We start from the raw sequence: 18,027 nt of genomic DNA, 5'->3' as shown, positions 1-18,027 counted from the left end.
GATAAGGAACAGGATCAGGGTTTCCCCGTAACATCTCCATAAGAGACAGAAACACAGAGCTGCTCATGTCCTCCTGTGTGTCCTCCTGTCAGCCAAGCTCTTCACATCATCATCATCATCATCATCACCACCAGCCAGTGCTTTCAGACACATCCAGTCCATATCCAGTTTCTGTCTACTATACATAATGAATAAAGTGGCTGGGAACTTTATATTAGTATATGTATGTTGAGAGAGTTTAGAGAGAGAGATTTAGGACTATAGAGTTCTCTGGTTTATCAAGGACAGATGGAGACGATGCTAATGATGTATTCTTCTCTTTGCTGCTAGCATCTCTTTGATGGCACACACTCCAAGTTCTCTTTAATTGAAAAATATTCATGTTCATGAATTCATAGGCTACATGGTAGCAACATTTTAGTTCAAACGTGTAAATGTCATTGTTTTAAAAAAAATGATTGATTGAAGTTTCATAGACATTCAGTTGTTATTCTTAAAAATGTTATGCCATATATTACATTTACATTACATTTATTCATTTAGCAGACGCTTTTATCCAAAGCGACTTACAAATGAGGACAGTGGAAGCAATCAAAAACAACAAAAAGAGCAATGATATATAAGTGCTATAACAAGTCTCAGTTAGCTTAACACAAAAAGCATGGGATTTTTAATAATATAATAAATAAAAATTAAACCGGTAGAATAAAAAAAAGAGTAGAGCAAGCTAGTGTTAGAGGTCTTTACACACACACACACACACACACAATTGCATAATAAATTAAAAGAAAATAGAATACAAAAAGATTAGAAAGGTAGTTAGATTTTTTTAAGAATAGAATTAGAATAGTGAGTGTTAAAGTTAGAGGGCCAAATAAAGATGGAAGAGATGGGTTTTAAGCCGATTCTTGAAGATGGCTAAGGACTATTGTAAAGTCAAGTCAAGTCACCTTTATTTATATAGCGCTTTAAACAAAATACATTGCGTCAAAGCAACTGAACAACATTCATTAGGAAAACAGTGTGTCAATAATGCAAAATGATAGTTAAAGGCAGTTCATCATTGAATTCAGTGATGTCATCTCTGTTCAGTTAAATAGTGTCTGTGCATTTATTTGCAATCAAGTCAATGATATCGCTGTAGATGAAGTGACCCCAACTAAGCAAGCCAGAAGCGACAGCGGCAAGGAACCGAAACTCCATCGGTGACAGAATGGAGAAAAAAACCTTGGGAGAAACCAGGCTCAGTTGGGGGCCAGTTCTCCTCTGACCAGACGAAACCAGTAGTTCAATTCCAGGCTGCAGCAAAGTCAGATTGTGGAGAAGAATCATCTGTTTCCTGTGGTCTTTTCCTGGTGGTCCTCTGAGACAAGGTCTTTACAGGGGATCTGTATCTGGTGCTCTAGTTGTCCTGGTCTCCGCTGTCTTTCAGGGCAGTAGAGGTCCTTTCTAGGTGCTGATCCACCATCTGGTCTGGATACGTACTGGATCCGGGTGACTGCAGTGACCCTCTGATCTGGACACAGACTGGATCTGGTGGCTACGGTGACCTCGGAATAAGAGAGAAACAGACAAATATTAGCGTAGATGCCATTCTTCTAATGATGTAGCAAGTACATTGGGTGTTATGGGAAGTGTTCCTGGTTCCGGTTTACCTAATTAATGCAGCCTAAAAATACTTTAACGGATTTGGATATTAAAAGCATATTAGTATGTTATGTGTAAGCCAGGTTGAAGAGATGGGACTTTAATCTAGATTTAAACTGCAAGAGTGTGTCTGCCTCCCGAACAATGTTAGGTAGGTTATTCCAGAGTTTAGGTGCCAAATAGGAAAAGGATCTGCCGCCCGCAGTTGATTTTGATATTCTAGGTATTATCAAATTGCCTGAGTTTTGAGAACCCAGCGGACATAGAGGATTATAATGTAACAGGAGCTCATTCAAATACTGAGGTGCTAAACCATTCAGGGCTTTATAAATAATAAGCAATATTTAAAATTCTATACAATGTTTGATAGGGAGCCAGTGCAGTGATGACAGGACCGGGCTAATATGGTCATACTTCCTGGTTCTAGTAAGAACTCTTGCTGCTGCATTTTGGACTAGCTGTAGTTTGTTTACTAAGCGTGCAGAACAACCACCCAATAAAGCATTACAATAATCTAACCTTGAGGTCATAAATGCATGGATTAACATTTCTTCATTTGACATTAAGAGCATAGGCCGTAATTTAGATATATTTTTGAGATGGAAAAATGCAGTTTTACAAATGCTAGAAACGTGGCTTTCTAAGGAAAGGTTGCGATCAAATAGCACACCTAGGTACCTAACTGATGATGAAGAATTGACAGAGCAGCCATCAAGTCTTAGAAAGTGTTCTAGGTTATTACATGCAGGGGTCAAGTTGTGTTTTTTTGATGAGAGGCTTAATAACAGCCAGTTTGAAGGTTTTGGGGACATATCCTAATGACAATGAGGAATTAATAATATTCAAAAGAGGACCTATGACTTCTGTAAGCACCTCTTTTAGGAGCTTAGATGGAATAGGGTATAACATACATGTTGTTGGTTTAGATGATTTAACAAGTTTATACAATTCTTCCTCTTCTATAGTAGAGAATGAGTGGAACTGTTCCTCAGGGGGTCTATAGTGCACTGTCTGATGTGATACTGTAGCTGACTCCTGAATGGTTGCAATTTTATCTCTAATAGTATCGATTTTAGAAGTAAAGTAGTTCATAAAGTCATTACTGCTGTGGTGTTGGGAAATGTCAACACTTGTTGAGGCTTTATTTTTCGTTAATTTAGCCACTGTATTGAGTAAATACCTGGGGTTATGTTTGTTTTCTTCTAAAAGAGAAGAAAAGTAATCAGATCTAGCAGTTTTAATGCTTTTCTGTAGGATAGGTTACTTTCCCGCCAAGCAATACGAAATACCTCTAGTTTTGTTTTCCTGCAGCTGCTCTCCATTTTTCGGGCTGCTCTCTTTAGGGTGCGAGTATGCTCATTGTACCATGGTGTCAGACTGGTTTCCTTAACCTTCCTTAAGCGTAAAGGAGCAACTGTATTTGTTACCCGCATCAGGGCTTAGAAGCCTGAATGGGTAAGGTGAATTAACCACTTCTGCCGGCTCTGTAGAATGATAAATAAAACGCTGTGAGACAGGAGTACTGGCTGTAAGCTCCGGCAAAGTTTAATTAACTCTGAAGCACCCGGTGCAGTACCTTAGTTAAACAGCGGTAAACGCCCTCTACAGGAAACAATAATAACAGCAACATTTTCTTTACCCACAACAAAGAATGTTACGATGACTTTACCCATCAATAAACAAATGTTGAAGGCATAATTTATGAACAGTACAAAATTTTAAAGGGGGGTGTCCTTTTTTCCTCTTTAATTTTAACATATATTTTTTTCAACCTACTACAATCTCCCCTGTTTTTTTTAGATGACTCCTGACATCTGAATAACCTCTGAAAATGTGTTATTTGCTTCAATTCTCTTCTTTGAATCACTACCTCAGTACACCTTATGACAACAATGACAACAAGGGTTGGTGGCCATATACTGAAAGTAATGTGTCCCATTTTGAGATATATAGGGTTGTGTGAGTTGTAGTGAGTGTACCTCTGATCTCCAGGGTTGGTAAGATGGAACACCCAGAGTGTCATATGTGAATATTTCTCTTGGTTTTCCCACTCTTTGTGTCCTTCTCACATTTCCTTCCTCCAACACTGTAGTTCCCCTTTCCATTTCATTTTCTGCAACTCTGACTGTTTCTTCTTCATTCCTTCGCCTCTCCTCATCTGGCATCACAGACCTTTGATTTTTCCCAGGAACAGATGGAGACTCAAGAATTTGTTCCAACTCCTGACCCTGGTTCCTTGGTGAATCACCTCTTTCATCAGGATAAAATTCTGTTGCCGTTGGACGGAGGTAAGAATGGTTTTGGGTTGAGTTTCAAGTTCACTCTCTGTTGGTGGAACTGTCACAAATCTATAGCAAGGTATTTTTGTACGAAGGTTATACCGGTAAGTATGTTCCTCCTCATCTGAGGCATCTGAGTCTGACTCATTCTCCAGCTAATTTCTCACTTGTTTTCTGTGTTTTCCTTTCCTTGTCTGCTTAGCTTCAGCAATGGGATCTTCCAAAGGTAAATCATTGACAGCGAGCAAGAGGTTGCGATGAAGCAAAGGGTCTTGGAACCTGTCTCGGATTGTATCTTGTATACTGGGCTATCACCAATACACTCTAGGACACGATGTACATCCTTTTCCCAGTATGCACGTAACTTTCCTGGGCCACCTCTTTCCGAAAGGTTTCTTACCAACACCCGGTCTCCTGGTTGAAGAATGACACCTCTTACTGCTCGGTCATAGTATTTCTTGCCCTTTGCTGAAGACTTTTGACTGTTGTCTTTAGCGATCTGATATGCTTGCCTCATTCTGTCTTCCCATTTCCGTGCAAAAGTTTGTTGATTTGAACCCTCTGTCTTGTTTTCCAGGTTAAACAGCAAGTCAACAGGCAATCGGGGTGATCGGCCGTACAAAAGGAAGAATGGAGAGTAGCCGGTTGCTTCATGCCTGGTACAATTATAAGCATGCACAATGTGAGGCAAGTAGTCCTTCCATTCCTTCTTTTTTTTCTCCTCCAGAGTCCTGAGCATTTGCAGAATTGTCCGATTTAACCTCTCCACAGGGTTACACTGAGGATGATATGGTGTGGTTCTGGAGTGGGCTATTCCTGACAACTGTTGTAACCTCTGAAACAGTTGATTCTCAAACTCTCTACCCTGGTCGTGGTGGAGTTTTTCGGGATACCCAAAGCGAGGAATGAAGTCCTGGAAAATCTTTTCTGCTGCTGTCTTACCGGAATTGTTTCTCGTAGGATACGCCTGCGCGAAGCGGGTGAAGTGGTCTACCAGCAGAAGAATATACTCACAGCCACCCTTGCTTGGCTCAAGATGCAAGTAGTCCACGCTCACCAACTCAAATGGGGAACTAGATGTAATGGATACCATGGGTGCTCGTTGGTGGACATGTGGATGCTTTTGTTTTATGCAAGCACACTTAGTTGTTACATACTCCTCAATATCCTTCCTCATTGAGGGCCAATAGAAGCGTTCACGAGCAAGATGGAGCACTTTCTCCACTCCTACATGTCCCATTTCATTGTGCAACTTTCTAAGTACTGTGGTTTTAAACCGCGGAGGGAGAACTAATTGTCTGGTCTGTCCTGTCTTACGGTACAAGATCCCGTCCTCTAGCTCCAATTTGGTCCATTCAAAGAGAAGTCGCCTTGTTTCTTTTTTCATGTTATTCTTGTCTTTTTCGTTTGGTGTCCAGCCCTGTTCTTTCAACATGATTATCTCACTTATCGCTGGATCATCTCGTTGTGCAGCTTTGATGTTTTCAGGAATGACTGTGGAGATGCTGCCCTCAGTGCATATTACATCTTCCCCTGGACTATTGAGCTCTAAGGCGGCAACCCACGGAACATCACTGTCGGCCACAGCTTTACTACCCTGCCAAACAGCAGACACAGTTTCAGGTGATAAGGATTCTGTGTGTTCACCCATGACTTCAATCAGTTTCAGGGGCTGTCTGGACAGTGTATCGGCATCGACATTGGCTTTACCAGGTCGGTATCGGATGTCAAAGTGAAAGTCCGCTAACTCACCCACCCAGCACTGCCCTACTGCATTCAACCTTGCTGTGCTAAGGATATAGGTCAGTGGATTGTTATCGGTGTAAACTATGAATGTTGGAGCATAGTAGAGATAGTCTCTAAACTTATCACAGATGGCCCATTTGAGTGCCAAAAATTCCAGTTTACCCGGAGTGTAGGTGGTAGTTCTTTTCAGCCGGGGTTAATGTGCGGGACCCATACCCAATGACGCAGAGTTTATTGCCCTGTTGCTGATAAAGCACAGCCCCTAACCCTTCATTCGAAGCATCGGTGTGTAATACAAAGGGCAGGTCACAATTTGGGTAAGCTAGCACTGGCGGGCTTGTCAACATATCGACAAATTTGGAAACAGCATCCTGATGTTCTGCAGTCTAAACGATTGGGGTTCTCGAGTTAAGCTGCCCTTTTTCCTTCTTTCTTAGTGCACCTCGACGATTGGGAACTTGGGGGTTTTGCGTACTCTCTCTTGTTCCAGGTGGCGTGAGGAGAAGCTCAAAGAGTGGCTTGGCCAATCTCGAGAAGTCTTGGATGTAAGACCTGTAATAACTCAGGAATCCCAGCAGCGTCCGCACTTCTCCCACTGTGCGGGGTTCCTTATTTTTCAGGGCCCTGACAGCCTCCAAGTCTGCTGGGTCTATCTGGATTCCATCTCCCGACACCAAGCGAACAATGTATCGCACTTGACTTCTAAATAGCTTAAATTTTTTTGGTCGAAGCTTAATTCCATGCTCTCTCATCTTACTAAAACCATTTCGAAGATGGTCAACATGGTCGCTGAAGGATTTTGAGTAGCATAGTACATCATCTAAATAGGGTGCACAGCACTCATCTCTAATACCCTCCAACACTCCTTCCATGCATCGCTGAAATGCAGCTGGGGCGTTTGTTAACCCAAAGGGAATACGCACCCACTCGTATAGTCCCCATGGAGTGTTAAAGGCAGTGACATGTCTAGAGTCCTCACTCACAAATCCCTGATGATATGCTGATCCAGAATGGAAAACCATGAATTTCCCCTAAGGCTGTCTAACAGATCTTGAATCCTGTGGAGGGGATGTCGATCAGGGATGGTCTTGCGGTTAAGAGCTCGAAAATCGACACACAAGCGCAAGCTACTGTCTTTTTTCTGAACACATACCACTGGTGACGAATACGATGAGGATGACTTCTTGATCCAACCTCTGCTCAACAGATTTTGCACATAGTCTTTGACCTCCTTATAAAGGGGTTTTGGGATGGAATTATAACACCTCTGGACTGGTGTATCATCTGATAAACGGATTTTCAACTGCAGATCCGGAATACACCCGATGTCTCCTTCATTCTGAGCAAACACATCTGACTCCTCAAACAACATTTTCCTCACAATATCTTGTTCCTGTTTATTGAGGTGTTCAAGATCAACAGGTGGGTGCCATTTTTCTCCAACTCTCCTCTCATGATGTTCCCTTTTACAGACATCATCCGCTGACGTGAGCTGGGATGAACACAAAAGCGCACCATTGATCTGTTGATCTGGATGTGAAATGCTGGAGGAAGAGCAAACTGAGTCAAGTCTCTGAGGTAGGTAAATGTTATGGTCTGTGGAATTTTGAACTGGAATTTTCACTGTCTTTGAGGCACCAGGAGGCACATTTACAACAGCTGGAAATAACTCCAACCCTTCGGGGATGAAACTTTCTGGCGCTGGTTCGAACATCATGGTCCCACCCTTGTGCCCTGTTCTTACTCCGCATTTTACCTCTAGGATCTGACCACAGGGGATGGTGGCTCCTGACTTCCCAGTCTTTACTATACAGCTGGCAGTACATTCTTGGAGGAGGTTAGAGTTCACTGTGGACACCAAGGTTTCAGTGGCACCTTTTTGCATCTGCAAAGCTTCAGACAGCAGATCAATTAGGCTCATGTTATTTGCACAGTCATAATTCTCCCTTATGATCTCCTCCATTACATTGAACCCAAGCAGCGGACAGTCCATGCATTTTCGACTCACCAAAAGGGGCACTTGGATGGCGATTTTGTTTTGTTTGCCACGTGTGATCTCTAATAAAACCTCAACCCACCCATCAAAGGGTACAGCTGTCCCATTTGCTGCAGTGACGTGTAGCTGGCTATGTGCTAATAGAGATTCTAGTGGTTGGATTTCGATGTTTGGTAGGTTCTTCTTTAGCCACATCTGTCCAGCCATACTGATCTGAGCTCCACTGTCCAAAAGCATTTGAGTCTGGACACCATTTAAATGGCAAGTTATCATGCAGCGACTGCCAATCAGCTGTGCGACACGTTTCCCTCAAATTTCCTTTGCTCTGTTGGATGTGTTCTGTGTTACAGGTTGCTCACCTCTGGGTGCATGGAAAGAAGGTTGGGACACGAGATCTTCTCCGGTCACTGGTGGTCCCTCCCCAGTGACCTCCTCTCTTTTAACGCCCGACTTTTCATGAGACAGCCCACAGCTCGGTGCCCTGCTTGACCACAGAAGAAACAGTGAGTACATACTTCAACATTTTGGGATATACACTGTTGGCATTTACCCTTTGCCTCTGATTTTACTGGTTGTTGTGCACTTGCAGCGACGGTTTGGGTTTGCTGTTGAACACCAGGGCCCATTGACATGACAACTTTCTAGATTCTTCGTCAATGCAGATACTTGTACTGAAAGTTCATGAATGGCATCACGATTGGCTCTAACTTCGGCATGATTCAGTGAAGAACATTGCCCCTTCACATCCTCCTGCTGTGTCACACTTGCAATTGTGACTTTGGATTTGTAGGTGTGACCTATTCGTTTTTGTCTTTCAGTTTCCTCACTAACAGACTGAGGTTTCCTGTGTACCTATTGCTGCTTTAATGTCCCTCCGGACAATTGTGTATTTTTCATTCAGACCCTGATACAGTGAGTGTAGAAAAACACCTTGGACCAGTTTGCAGTCATCCTGAAACTCAGATTCTGTTCGTTCTGAAGCAAACAACACCCTTTGCTTAAGCCCCATTAACCTATACATAAACTGTTGAGGGGATTCTTTGTCCTGTTGTTTTGCATTGCTCAACTCCTGAAATAATTTAGTACTACTTTTGTCCCTAAGGTGAGCTCTAAGGAACTGTTTCAACTCAGCTACGGTAAGGCTGTCTTTTGTAATAAGCATCTCTTTGAAGGTACCAGGTTTGATAACCTTTTACACTGTTTCGAATAACTTCTGACTCTGAGAAATTTTCTGCTATACCTTCATCAATTTGCTTACAAATGCTGTTGAAACTCAAGTCTGAATTTGAATCAGAAATTTGCCCACCGTAAATTTTGAACTCTCTAAGTGGCAAATATGATGCAACATCAGAGAATTTGATCAGACCAGTCATTTGTTCAGACACTCTAGGCAGTGGAACAGTTTGTTCAACTCTTGAATGTGATGTCAGACCTGTAGTTTGTGCTACCTGCACCCTTGCAGCCGCTGATGTCGATGCAGGTCGCGATACCAGTCCCACAGTCTCTTCATTTTCTGCGACATCCAAAGCAGAATCTTGTCCTGTAGCAGTCAACTCACGAACGAGGTCATGAAGGGTCAGCAAACGGGCCATTCCTTGGTCCTCTAGACACTGCAGTTGTTCTCCTCGCATGAAATCAACGATGACGTCGTAGAGTTCCACTTCTGTTGCATCCCCGTCTGGGACCCCCTTTTCTCCCTCCTCCGTGCAACACAGGGCTACCTTGTAGAGTGCTTTGCAGTTCGAAGAGCTGACCAGCAGGTGGAGCTTTTTCTCGATCTCCCACCGTAGTTCTCGAAGAGTAGCCATGACTGGACTGCGGGTGTCTGCCGTTTAACTCGCTGGTCTGGGACGAATGACGTTTAACCACTGTGGTTCTTTGATGATCAGCACCCGACCACCAGGTGGCGCTGATCCCGGACGAGCCCCCAAATTGTTACCCGCATCAGGGCTTAGAAGCCTGAATGGGTAAGGTGAATTAACCACTTCTGCCGGCTCTGTAGAATGATAAATGAAACGCTGTGAGACAGGAGTACTGTCAAGCTGACAAGCTCCGGCAAAGTTTAATTAACTCTGAAGCACCCGGTGCAGTACCTTAGTTAAACAGCGCTAAACGCCCTCTACAGGAAACAATAATAACAGCAACATTTTCTTTACCCACAACAAAGAATGTAACGATGACTTTACCCATCAATAAACAAATGTTGAAGGCATAATTTATGAACAGTACAACATTTTAAAGGGGGGTGTCCTTTTTTCCTCTTTAATTTTAACATATATTTTTTTCAACCTACTACATATTTAAAATGCTAGAAAAGAGAGAGTCCATAGTTTCTGTTACATCATCAAGTTGTTCTGAGGTTTTGGATATGATATAATGATATAGGTCCTCTCGAACCACCTTTTCTGATAGAAGAAACAGAGGTCAGATCTCTGTTGAGGAAACAGAACTGTAAGAAGGCATCAGGCCCCAACAAGGTCTCTGCTGCCACTATTAAATGGTGTGCCAATGAGTTGTCGTATGTCTTCACTGATATTTTTAATTGGTCCCTTAGATTATTATTCCTGTGCCCAAGAATTCGAATGTGAGTTGTTTGAATGACTACAGACCAGTGGCCCTAACCTCTGTTATCATGAAAGTTTTTGAGTGATTAGTGGCTAATTACCTCTCAGCTACATCACTTGATCCTCACCAATTTGCATATAGGGATAACAGGTCTGTTGAAAATGCAGTTTCTCTCTGTACCCATAATATTCTTCAACATTTGGAGGGACCAGCTACATATTATGCACGGGTTTTATTTATTGATTTTAGTTCTGCTTTTAATACTATTATACCAAAGAGATTGTTTGACAGACTCCTGGGGCTGGGGGTTAAGGAGTCCATATGTAAGTGGATTCTTGACTTTTACTGATAACTTTTACTGAATTAACTGATAGATCTCAAGTGGTTAGTGTTAATAACCTTTTGTCAAAATCAATGTCCACCAGCATTGGCGCCCCCAGGGGTGTGTTCTGTCTCCCCTTTTATACTCTTTTTATACCAATGACTGTTCTCATCATGACTCAGTCAAAATTTTTACATTTGCAGACGATACCACTGTGGTAGGCCTCATTACTAACGATGATGAATCGGCCTACAGAACAGAAGTATCCTTACTGGCTGAGTGGTGCACAATTAACAACTTGTCCCTTAACATCTCCAAAACCAAGGAGATGGTTGTTGATTTTAGGAGAAAAAATATTAAGTCCCTCCAACCCCTGGCCATCAAGGACAAAACTGTAGAGTGGGTGGAAAGTTTCAGGTTCCTTGGGACAACCATATCCTCCGATCTTAAATGGAACCTCAATGTCAGCCAGATTGTTAAAAAAGCTCAGCAGCGGCTTTTCTTTTTGAGACAACTTAGAAAATTTTAAGTGTCCAAGGCTGGAATCCTCCACTTTTACAGGGCTGTGATAGAGAGCATTCTCACTTTCTCCATCACTGTATGGTGGGGTAGCTGCTCGGCAGAGGATAAGTCTGCATTGAACAGGGTTAGCACTGCGTCAAGAATAATTGGGTTGGACCTCCCTAGGATCTGTGACATTTATAACATCCGTCTACTCAAAACTGATCTGAAAATACTCAAGGATTCATTACACCCTGCTAATTCCCTTTTCATCCCTCTGCCATCAGGCAGAAGGTTAGGAAGCATAAGATCCAGAACCACCCGTTTTTCTAATAGTACTTACCCGCAGGCTGTGAGGGCTCTCAACTCACAACAACAATCTCTATCTACTTTCCTTTTACAGACACAGCTATGCCCTCCTTCTTCTCAGGGTTACTAAATGCACTAGCACTTTGTCTGATTAGCTTTATTACTAATTATTAGCAGTAATTTAAGTATTTGTTTTCTGTTTAGATTTCATGTTTTTATTGCATCATTTGTTATGTTGTACTGTCTTGTGTGAGCCAATTCACCAAAATGAATTCCAGGCGATGTGGGTCGTTCTGGCAAAATAAAGACTTGACCTTGACCTTGATGCTAAGGAATTCGGATACATCAGGAAGATAACTTAAAAAGCAGTCTTTTGTGGTAGAAGTGATGGTTCTTCCATACTTGTAACAAGAAGTAGAATTTACAATTTTGGCTATATGAAGTTTGCACAAAACCTAATAATGATCTGAGATATCATCACTTGGCTGAATAATTTCAACACTATCAACATCAATTCCATGTGACAGTATTAAATCTAGAGTATGATTTCGACAATGAGTAGGTCCTGAAACGTGTTGTCTAACACCAATAGAGTTCAGAATGTCTATAAATGCTGATCCCAATGCATCTTTTTCATTATCGATATGGATATTAAAATCACCAACTATTAAAACTTTATCTGCAGCCAGAACTAACTCGGATGTAAAATCACCAAACTCTTTAATAAAGTCTGTATGGTGGCCTGGTGGCCTGTATACAGTAGCCAGTACAAACATAACAGGGGATTTATCATTAACATTGGTTTCTCTGGATAATGTTATATGAAGCACCATTACTTCAAACGAGTTATACTTGAAGCCTAACCTCTGAGAAATCCTGAAAACGTTGTTATAAATTGAAGAAACACCTCCCCCTTTGCCTTTTAGACGTGGCTCGTGTTTATAACAATAATCTTGGGGGGTGGACTCATTTAAAATAATGTAATCATCAGGTTTTAGCCAGGTTTCTGTCAAACAGAGCACATCTATATTATGATCAGTGATCATATTATTTACAAAACGTTTTTTCGTAGAAAGGGATCTGATATTCAATAAGCCAAGCTTTATCATTTGTTTATCCATATTGCATCTGTTTTTATTTGTTGAACCTCAATTAAATTGTTAATCTTAACTTGGTTTGGACGTTTTTTGTATTTTCTAGTTCGGGGAACAGACACAGTCTCTATAGTGTGATATCTAGGTGAAAGAGTCTCTATGTGCTGAGAATTAGCTGACCTCTGTGATGTGAGGCAGCTAGCAGACGGTCGGTTTAGCCAGTCTGTCTGCTTCCTGACCTGGGCCCCAGTTAGTCAAGTATAAACACTAAGACTATTTGCCATATTTCTAGAGAGAAGAGTGGCGCCACCCCAGGAGGGATGAAGACCATCTCTTTTCAACAGGTCAGGTCTGCCCCAAAAGCTCGTCCAATTGTCTATGAAACCTATGTTATTCTGTGGGCACCACTTAGACATCCAGCCATTGAGTGATGACAATCTGCTATGCATCTCGTCACCACGGTAAGCAGGGAGGGGACCAGAGCATATTACAGTGTCTGACATCGTGCTTGCAAGTTCACACACCTCTTTAAAGTTATTTTTAGTGATCTCCGACTGGCGAAGTCAAACATCATTAGCGCCGGTATGAATAACAATCTTACTGTATTTACATTTAGCATTAGCCAGCACTTTTAAATTTGCCAAAATGTCAGGCGCTCTGGCTCCCGGTAAACATTTGACTATGGTGGCTGGTGTCTCTATATTCACGTTCCGTACAATAGAATCGCCAATAACTAGAGCACTTTCATCAGGTTTCTCAGTGGGTGCATCACTGAGTGGGGAGAACCTGTTTAATGTTTTGATCGGAACAGAAGAGCGGTGTTTTGACCCACGACTACGCTGCCTCACCGTCACCCAGTTGCCCTGCTGCAGGGGCTCTGCTGGAACCGGACAATGTACAGGAATCCCTGAGCTAGACACATCCAAAGCCGTATCTAGAGCCCTAACATTCTTACTAGAGCTGTAGTCAAGTCCGGCTTTGTCGAGTCCAAGTCAAGTCCAAGTCCAGGACTAGTCGAGACCGAGTCAAGACCGAGTCCAAAGAGGTTCGAGTCCAAGTCAAGTCCAAGTCCAAAAGTTTCGAGTCCAAGTCCAAGACCGAGTCCAAATGAAAGAAAAAAGGGTCCTCTTCAAGACCACATACTAAACTACTGATAATGTTTGTGATGCGAGAGAAAGCATATCTCCTATTCTAAGTAAATAATTTTACATTATTATTTGTAATGATCAAAAAGCATGTGCAAAGTAACAACTCTGTAGGACAGGGGTCTCCAAACTACATCCTGGATGGCCAATGTCCTGAAAAGTTTAGCTCCAACTGGCCTTAAAACACCTGGAAGATTAGTGTGTCTAGTAAGAGCTTGATTAGGTTCAAGTGTGTATAATTAGGGTTAAAGCTAACAGTGGCGTTAAACAAGATCCTGGGCCCTATGCATAGGCAGTCCTGATGGGCCCCCCCCCCCCCCCCCCATGAGAATATCTAGGTAAAAAATATATATTTCAGATTCATACTTTTCAAGGGCCCTCTCTTCCTTTGGGGCCTTGCTAATGAGTACTGGTTTTACTCCCAGTCCGACCCTGTGAGCTAAACTTGGATAAACAAACAAAGTTTGGAACTGTAAGGTCAAATAATTTTTATGTACTTTATTTTTTGTTGACATTATATCTGTGGTCAAAAATGTATATGACTATGCCTAATTGGCACAGTGCACAGACACACGCAAAGCTCGGGATATGACAAATGCGCGCAGCAAGGCTAAAATGGATACATTTGGCTCTACTGGCCATGCGCACATAAATACAGCAAATTTTTGTCCTACTGTGCTAGATCTTGCATAGACTAGTCAAGCTCTGTCGGAAACAATCGACTACTCCAGCATGCATTAACCATAATGCATACAAAGTGTTTGCAAGTACGACGTGAATTTTAGAATTACAATATTGCGTGGAGCTGTTACTATATGACCTTATCTATGTTGCATGTAAAAATAAAATATGTAATGTAATAATTAGGGTTGTGCCTGAAGCCGAATACCTTATTCGGAATGGCACGGATAATGGCTTAAAAAACGAATAACGCTCAAGGAATAATTCTGCCTGAATACTCGGCTAAAGCTGACACAGTCTGGTGTTTGCTAGATAACAGGTGAGCCAGGGCATCAGCGCCAGAAGTGAATGAATGTAAACTTTATGAGTGAAAAGAGAGCAAATCAAACACCGCATTGTTGTCGCCTCTCTGTTTATCTCTCAGAAATCAGAGCGTTGCAAGAGGAATTTTACCTATAATAATACATCATAGCTACACGTTATATTATTTTTATATATTTAAAAGGCAAATATTGAAAGCTTAGGCTACCATGATACGAATGAATGGAATAAGCACAGCGCGCTCACTAATCAAACAGCCGCGCTGCGCGTCTCAGTCTCTCAAAAACCAAACCAGTTCTCTCTCAAGAGTAGGCTAATAATCAGCTTCGATACGGATACATTGTCTACTTGTCCTACATGTTTGCATATTTACCTTTTGCTGGTTTGCGCGGAACACACACATCTGTGTAGTGAAGTTCATTAACATTAAGACTCGCTCAAAGTTTTCTGCGTAATGAAAATGTGCGCATTGAATGGATTCAGTCGTGTTCAAATGATCACTAAACGTTTGTCATGACATCTCTCTGCTTGCATGATAAATATTATTTTAGAAATTAATAATTATTTCAGTTTAACATGACATACTTGTTCAGTGATAACTACGAAAAAATATATAAAAAGTCATAACAGTCTTATCAAGTAACTGTACGATGTTATATCCGAATGCAGATAGGAAAAATTTTGTGATTGTTACAGATACAAATACTGGCTGTTACATGAAAATGTAAATATGTAATGTCATATATAAAGTTTTTAAAATTTACATATGTAATTGTTGCATAAGGCTATACATTAATACGCGTTTATTGAAAAAAAAAGGCTATCTAGGTGTAGACGTAAATAAAACACAATCGAACATGTAGAAAATTTAATTAGAAACATCTAAACTTTTCAGGTCGCAGTAAGTGCACTGCTGGTCATGCACATCCTTTCCCGGAACAATACTGAAAGCTAAGGCAAGATGGAGAAACAGATGATCATAGTTGTACAAGGATAGCCATTTTTTAAATGAATCTATTAGCAGAGCTACTGCAAGTGATTTTAAGTGCTGGAATTCCATTTATTCTTTGCTGAAACTTCTGCGTCATCATGGAGAGCGGGTAATGGTTGCCCAGCAACAGCAGACGCCACTGGAGCGCAAGCGCAGGCTACAGAGTGCTTTGGAAATAAGGAGAGCGGCGCGCCTAGCGTTTTCCACACGTTTTCAGTCGCGACATCATGCAAATGTGGTTTTGTTTTGAAGGAGAAATTTTTTATTTTATTTTTTTTCTGGACTCGGTCGAGACCAACTAGAAGACTTGGCGAGTCCAATGGCCAAGTCCGAGACAAGTCCGAGTGCAAATTCAACGAGTCCGAGACAAGTCCGAGACGACAGAAAAATGTCTCGAGTCCGGACTCGAGTCCAAGACCGGACTCGAGTACTACAGGCCTAATTCTTACTGTCTTTTGGAGTTTGGATGGATGCGTGTCTCTAATTCTGAAATATTCTCTGGCAGCCCAACTATTTCCCTGCATTTATCACATGTGAATCCCTTTAATCTGCGACAGAGATAGATAAACTGTACATGTGGCAATCAATCAATCAATCACCTTTATTTATATAGTGCTTTAAACAAAATACATTGCGTCAAAGCACTGAACAACATTCATTTGGAAAACAGTGTGTCAATAATGCAAAATGATAGTTAAAGGCAGTTCATCATTGAATTCAGTGATGTCATCTCTGTTCAGTTTAAATAGTGTCTGTGCATTTATTTGCAATCAAGTCAACGATATCACTGTAGATGAAGTGACCCCAACTAAGCAAGCCAGAGGCGACAGCGGCAAGGAACCGAAACTCCATCGGTGACAGAATGGAGAAAAAAACCTTGGGAGAAACCAGGCTCAGTTGGGGGTCAGTTCTCCTCTGACCAGACGAAACCAGTAGTTCAATTCCAGGCTGCAGCAAAGTCAGATTGTGCAGAAGAATCATCTGTTTCCTGTGGTCTTGTCCTGGTGCTCCTCTGAGACAAGGTCTTTACAGGGGATCTGTATCTGGGCTCTAGTTGTCCTGGTCTCCGCTGTCTTTCAGGGATGTAGAGGTCCTTTCTAGGTGCTGATCCACCATCTGGTCTGGATACGTACTGGATCCGGGTGACTGCAGTGACCCTCTGATCTGGACACAGACTGGATCTGGTGGCTACGGTGACCTCGGAATAAGAGAGAAACAGACTAATATTAGCGTAGATGCCATTCTTCTAATGATATAGCAAGTACATAGAGTGTTATGGGAAGTGTTCCCGGTTCCGGTTTACCTAATTAGTGCAGCCTAAAAATCCTTTAACGGATTTGGATATTAAAAGCATATTAGTATGTTATGTGTATGCCAGGTTAAAGAGATGGGTCTTTAATCTAGATTTAAACTGCAAGAGTGTGTCTGCCTCCCGAACAATGTTAGGTAGGTTATTCCAGAGTTTAGGAGCCAAATAGGAAAAGGATCTGCCGCCCGCAGTTGATTTTGATATTCTAGGTATTATCAAATTGCCTGAGTTTTGAGAACGTAGCGGACGTAGAGGAGTATAATGTAAAAGGAGCTCATTCAAATACTGAGGTGCTAAACCATTCAGGGCTTTATAAGTAATAAGCAATATTTTAAAATCTATACGATGTTTGATAGGGAGCCAGTGCAGTGTGGACAGGACCGGGCTAATATGGTCATACTTCCTGGTTCTAGTAAGAACTCTTGCTGCTGCATTTTGGACTAGCTGTAGTTTGTTTACCAAGCGCGCAGAACAACCACCCAATAAAGCATTACAGTAGTCTAACCTTGAAGTCATAAATGCATGGATTAACATTTCTGCATTTGACATTGAGAGCATAGGCCGTAATTAAGATATATTTTTGAGATGGAAAAATGCAGTTTTACAAATGCTAGAAACGTGGCTTTCTAAGGAAAGATTGCGACCAAATAGCACACCTAGGTTCCTAACTGATGACGAAGAATTGACAGAGCAACCATCAAGTCTTAGACAGTGTTCTAGGTTACTACAAGCAGAGTTTTTAGGCCCTATAATTAACACCTCTGTTTTTTCTGAATTTAGCAGTAAGAAATTACTCGTCATCCAATTTTTTTTTGCAAGAGGTGCAAATAACAATAGCAGGAGAAGCCATTACTCACCGTGTTTGATGAAATATTCTTACTGCAGTTGTTTGATGAACTTGTGAAAAACTGGAGCGAGAGAGAGAGGAGAAAAGAAAACAGTGATAGGTTCGAATTAAAATGCTAATGACAAGCTAATGAGTGCTAACGCTTTGCAGGTGTACTGCACTCACGGATATAAAATAAAAGTGAACGATCAAGATTAATCTGGTAAGATTGATCGATAATATCAGAAATATGGTGTGAATTAAGTTATACTTTATCACTTTAAAAAACAGAGAG

The 18,027-nt window shown here is 41.6% G+C and overlaps 1 long non-coding RNA gene across 1 annotated transcript; it reads right to left on the bottom strand.

Moving 5' to 3' along the window:
• Positions 1-936: 936 nt before the first annotated feature.
• LOC127964438 (uncharacterized) lies at positions 937-16,847 on the bottom strand. Its single transcript, XR_008155048.1, has 2 exons — positions 16,796-16,847; positions 937-1,550 (listed from the first exon to the last, which is right to left on the bottom strand). It is a non-coding gene; the product is annotated as an uncharacterized LOC127964438 (long non-coding RNA).
• Positions 16,848-18,027: the final 1,180 nt, after the last annotated feature.

The sequence above is a fragment of the Carassius gibelio genome, chromosome B9 (genome assembly GCF_023724105.1).
Source record: "Carassius gibelio isolate Cgi1373 ecotype wild population from Czech Republic chromosome B9, carGib1.2-hapl.c, whole genome shotgun sequence".
Taxonomy (NCBI): Eukaryota; Metazoa; Chordata; class Actinopteri; order Cypriniformes; family Cyprinidae; genus Carassius; species Carassius gibelio.
This window is presented reverse-complemented; position numbering and strand designations above follow the sequence as displayed.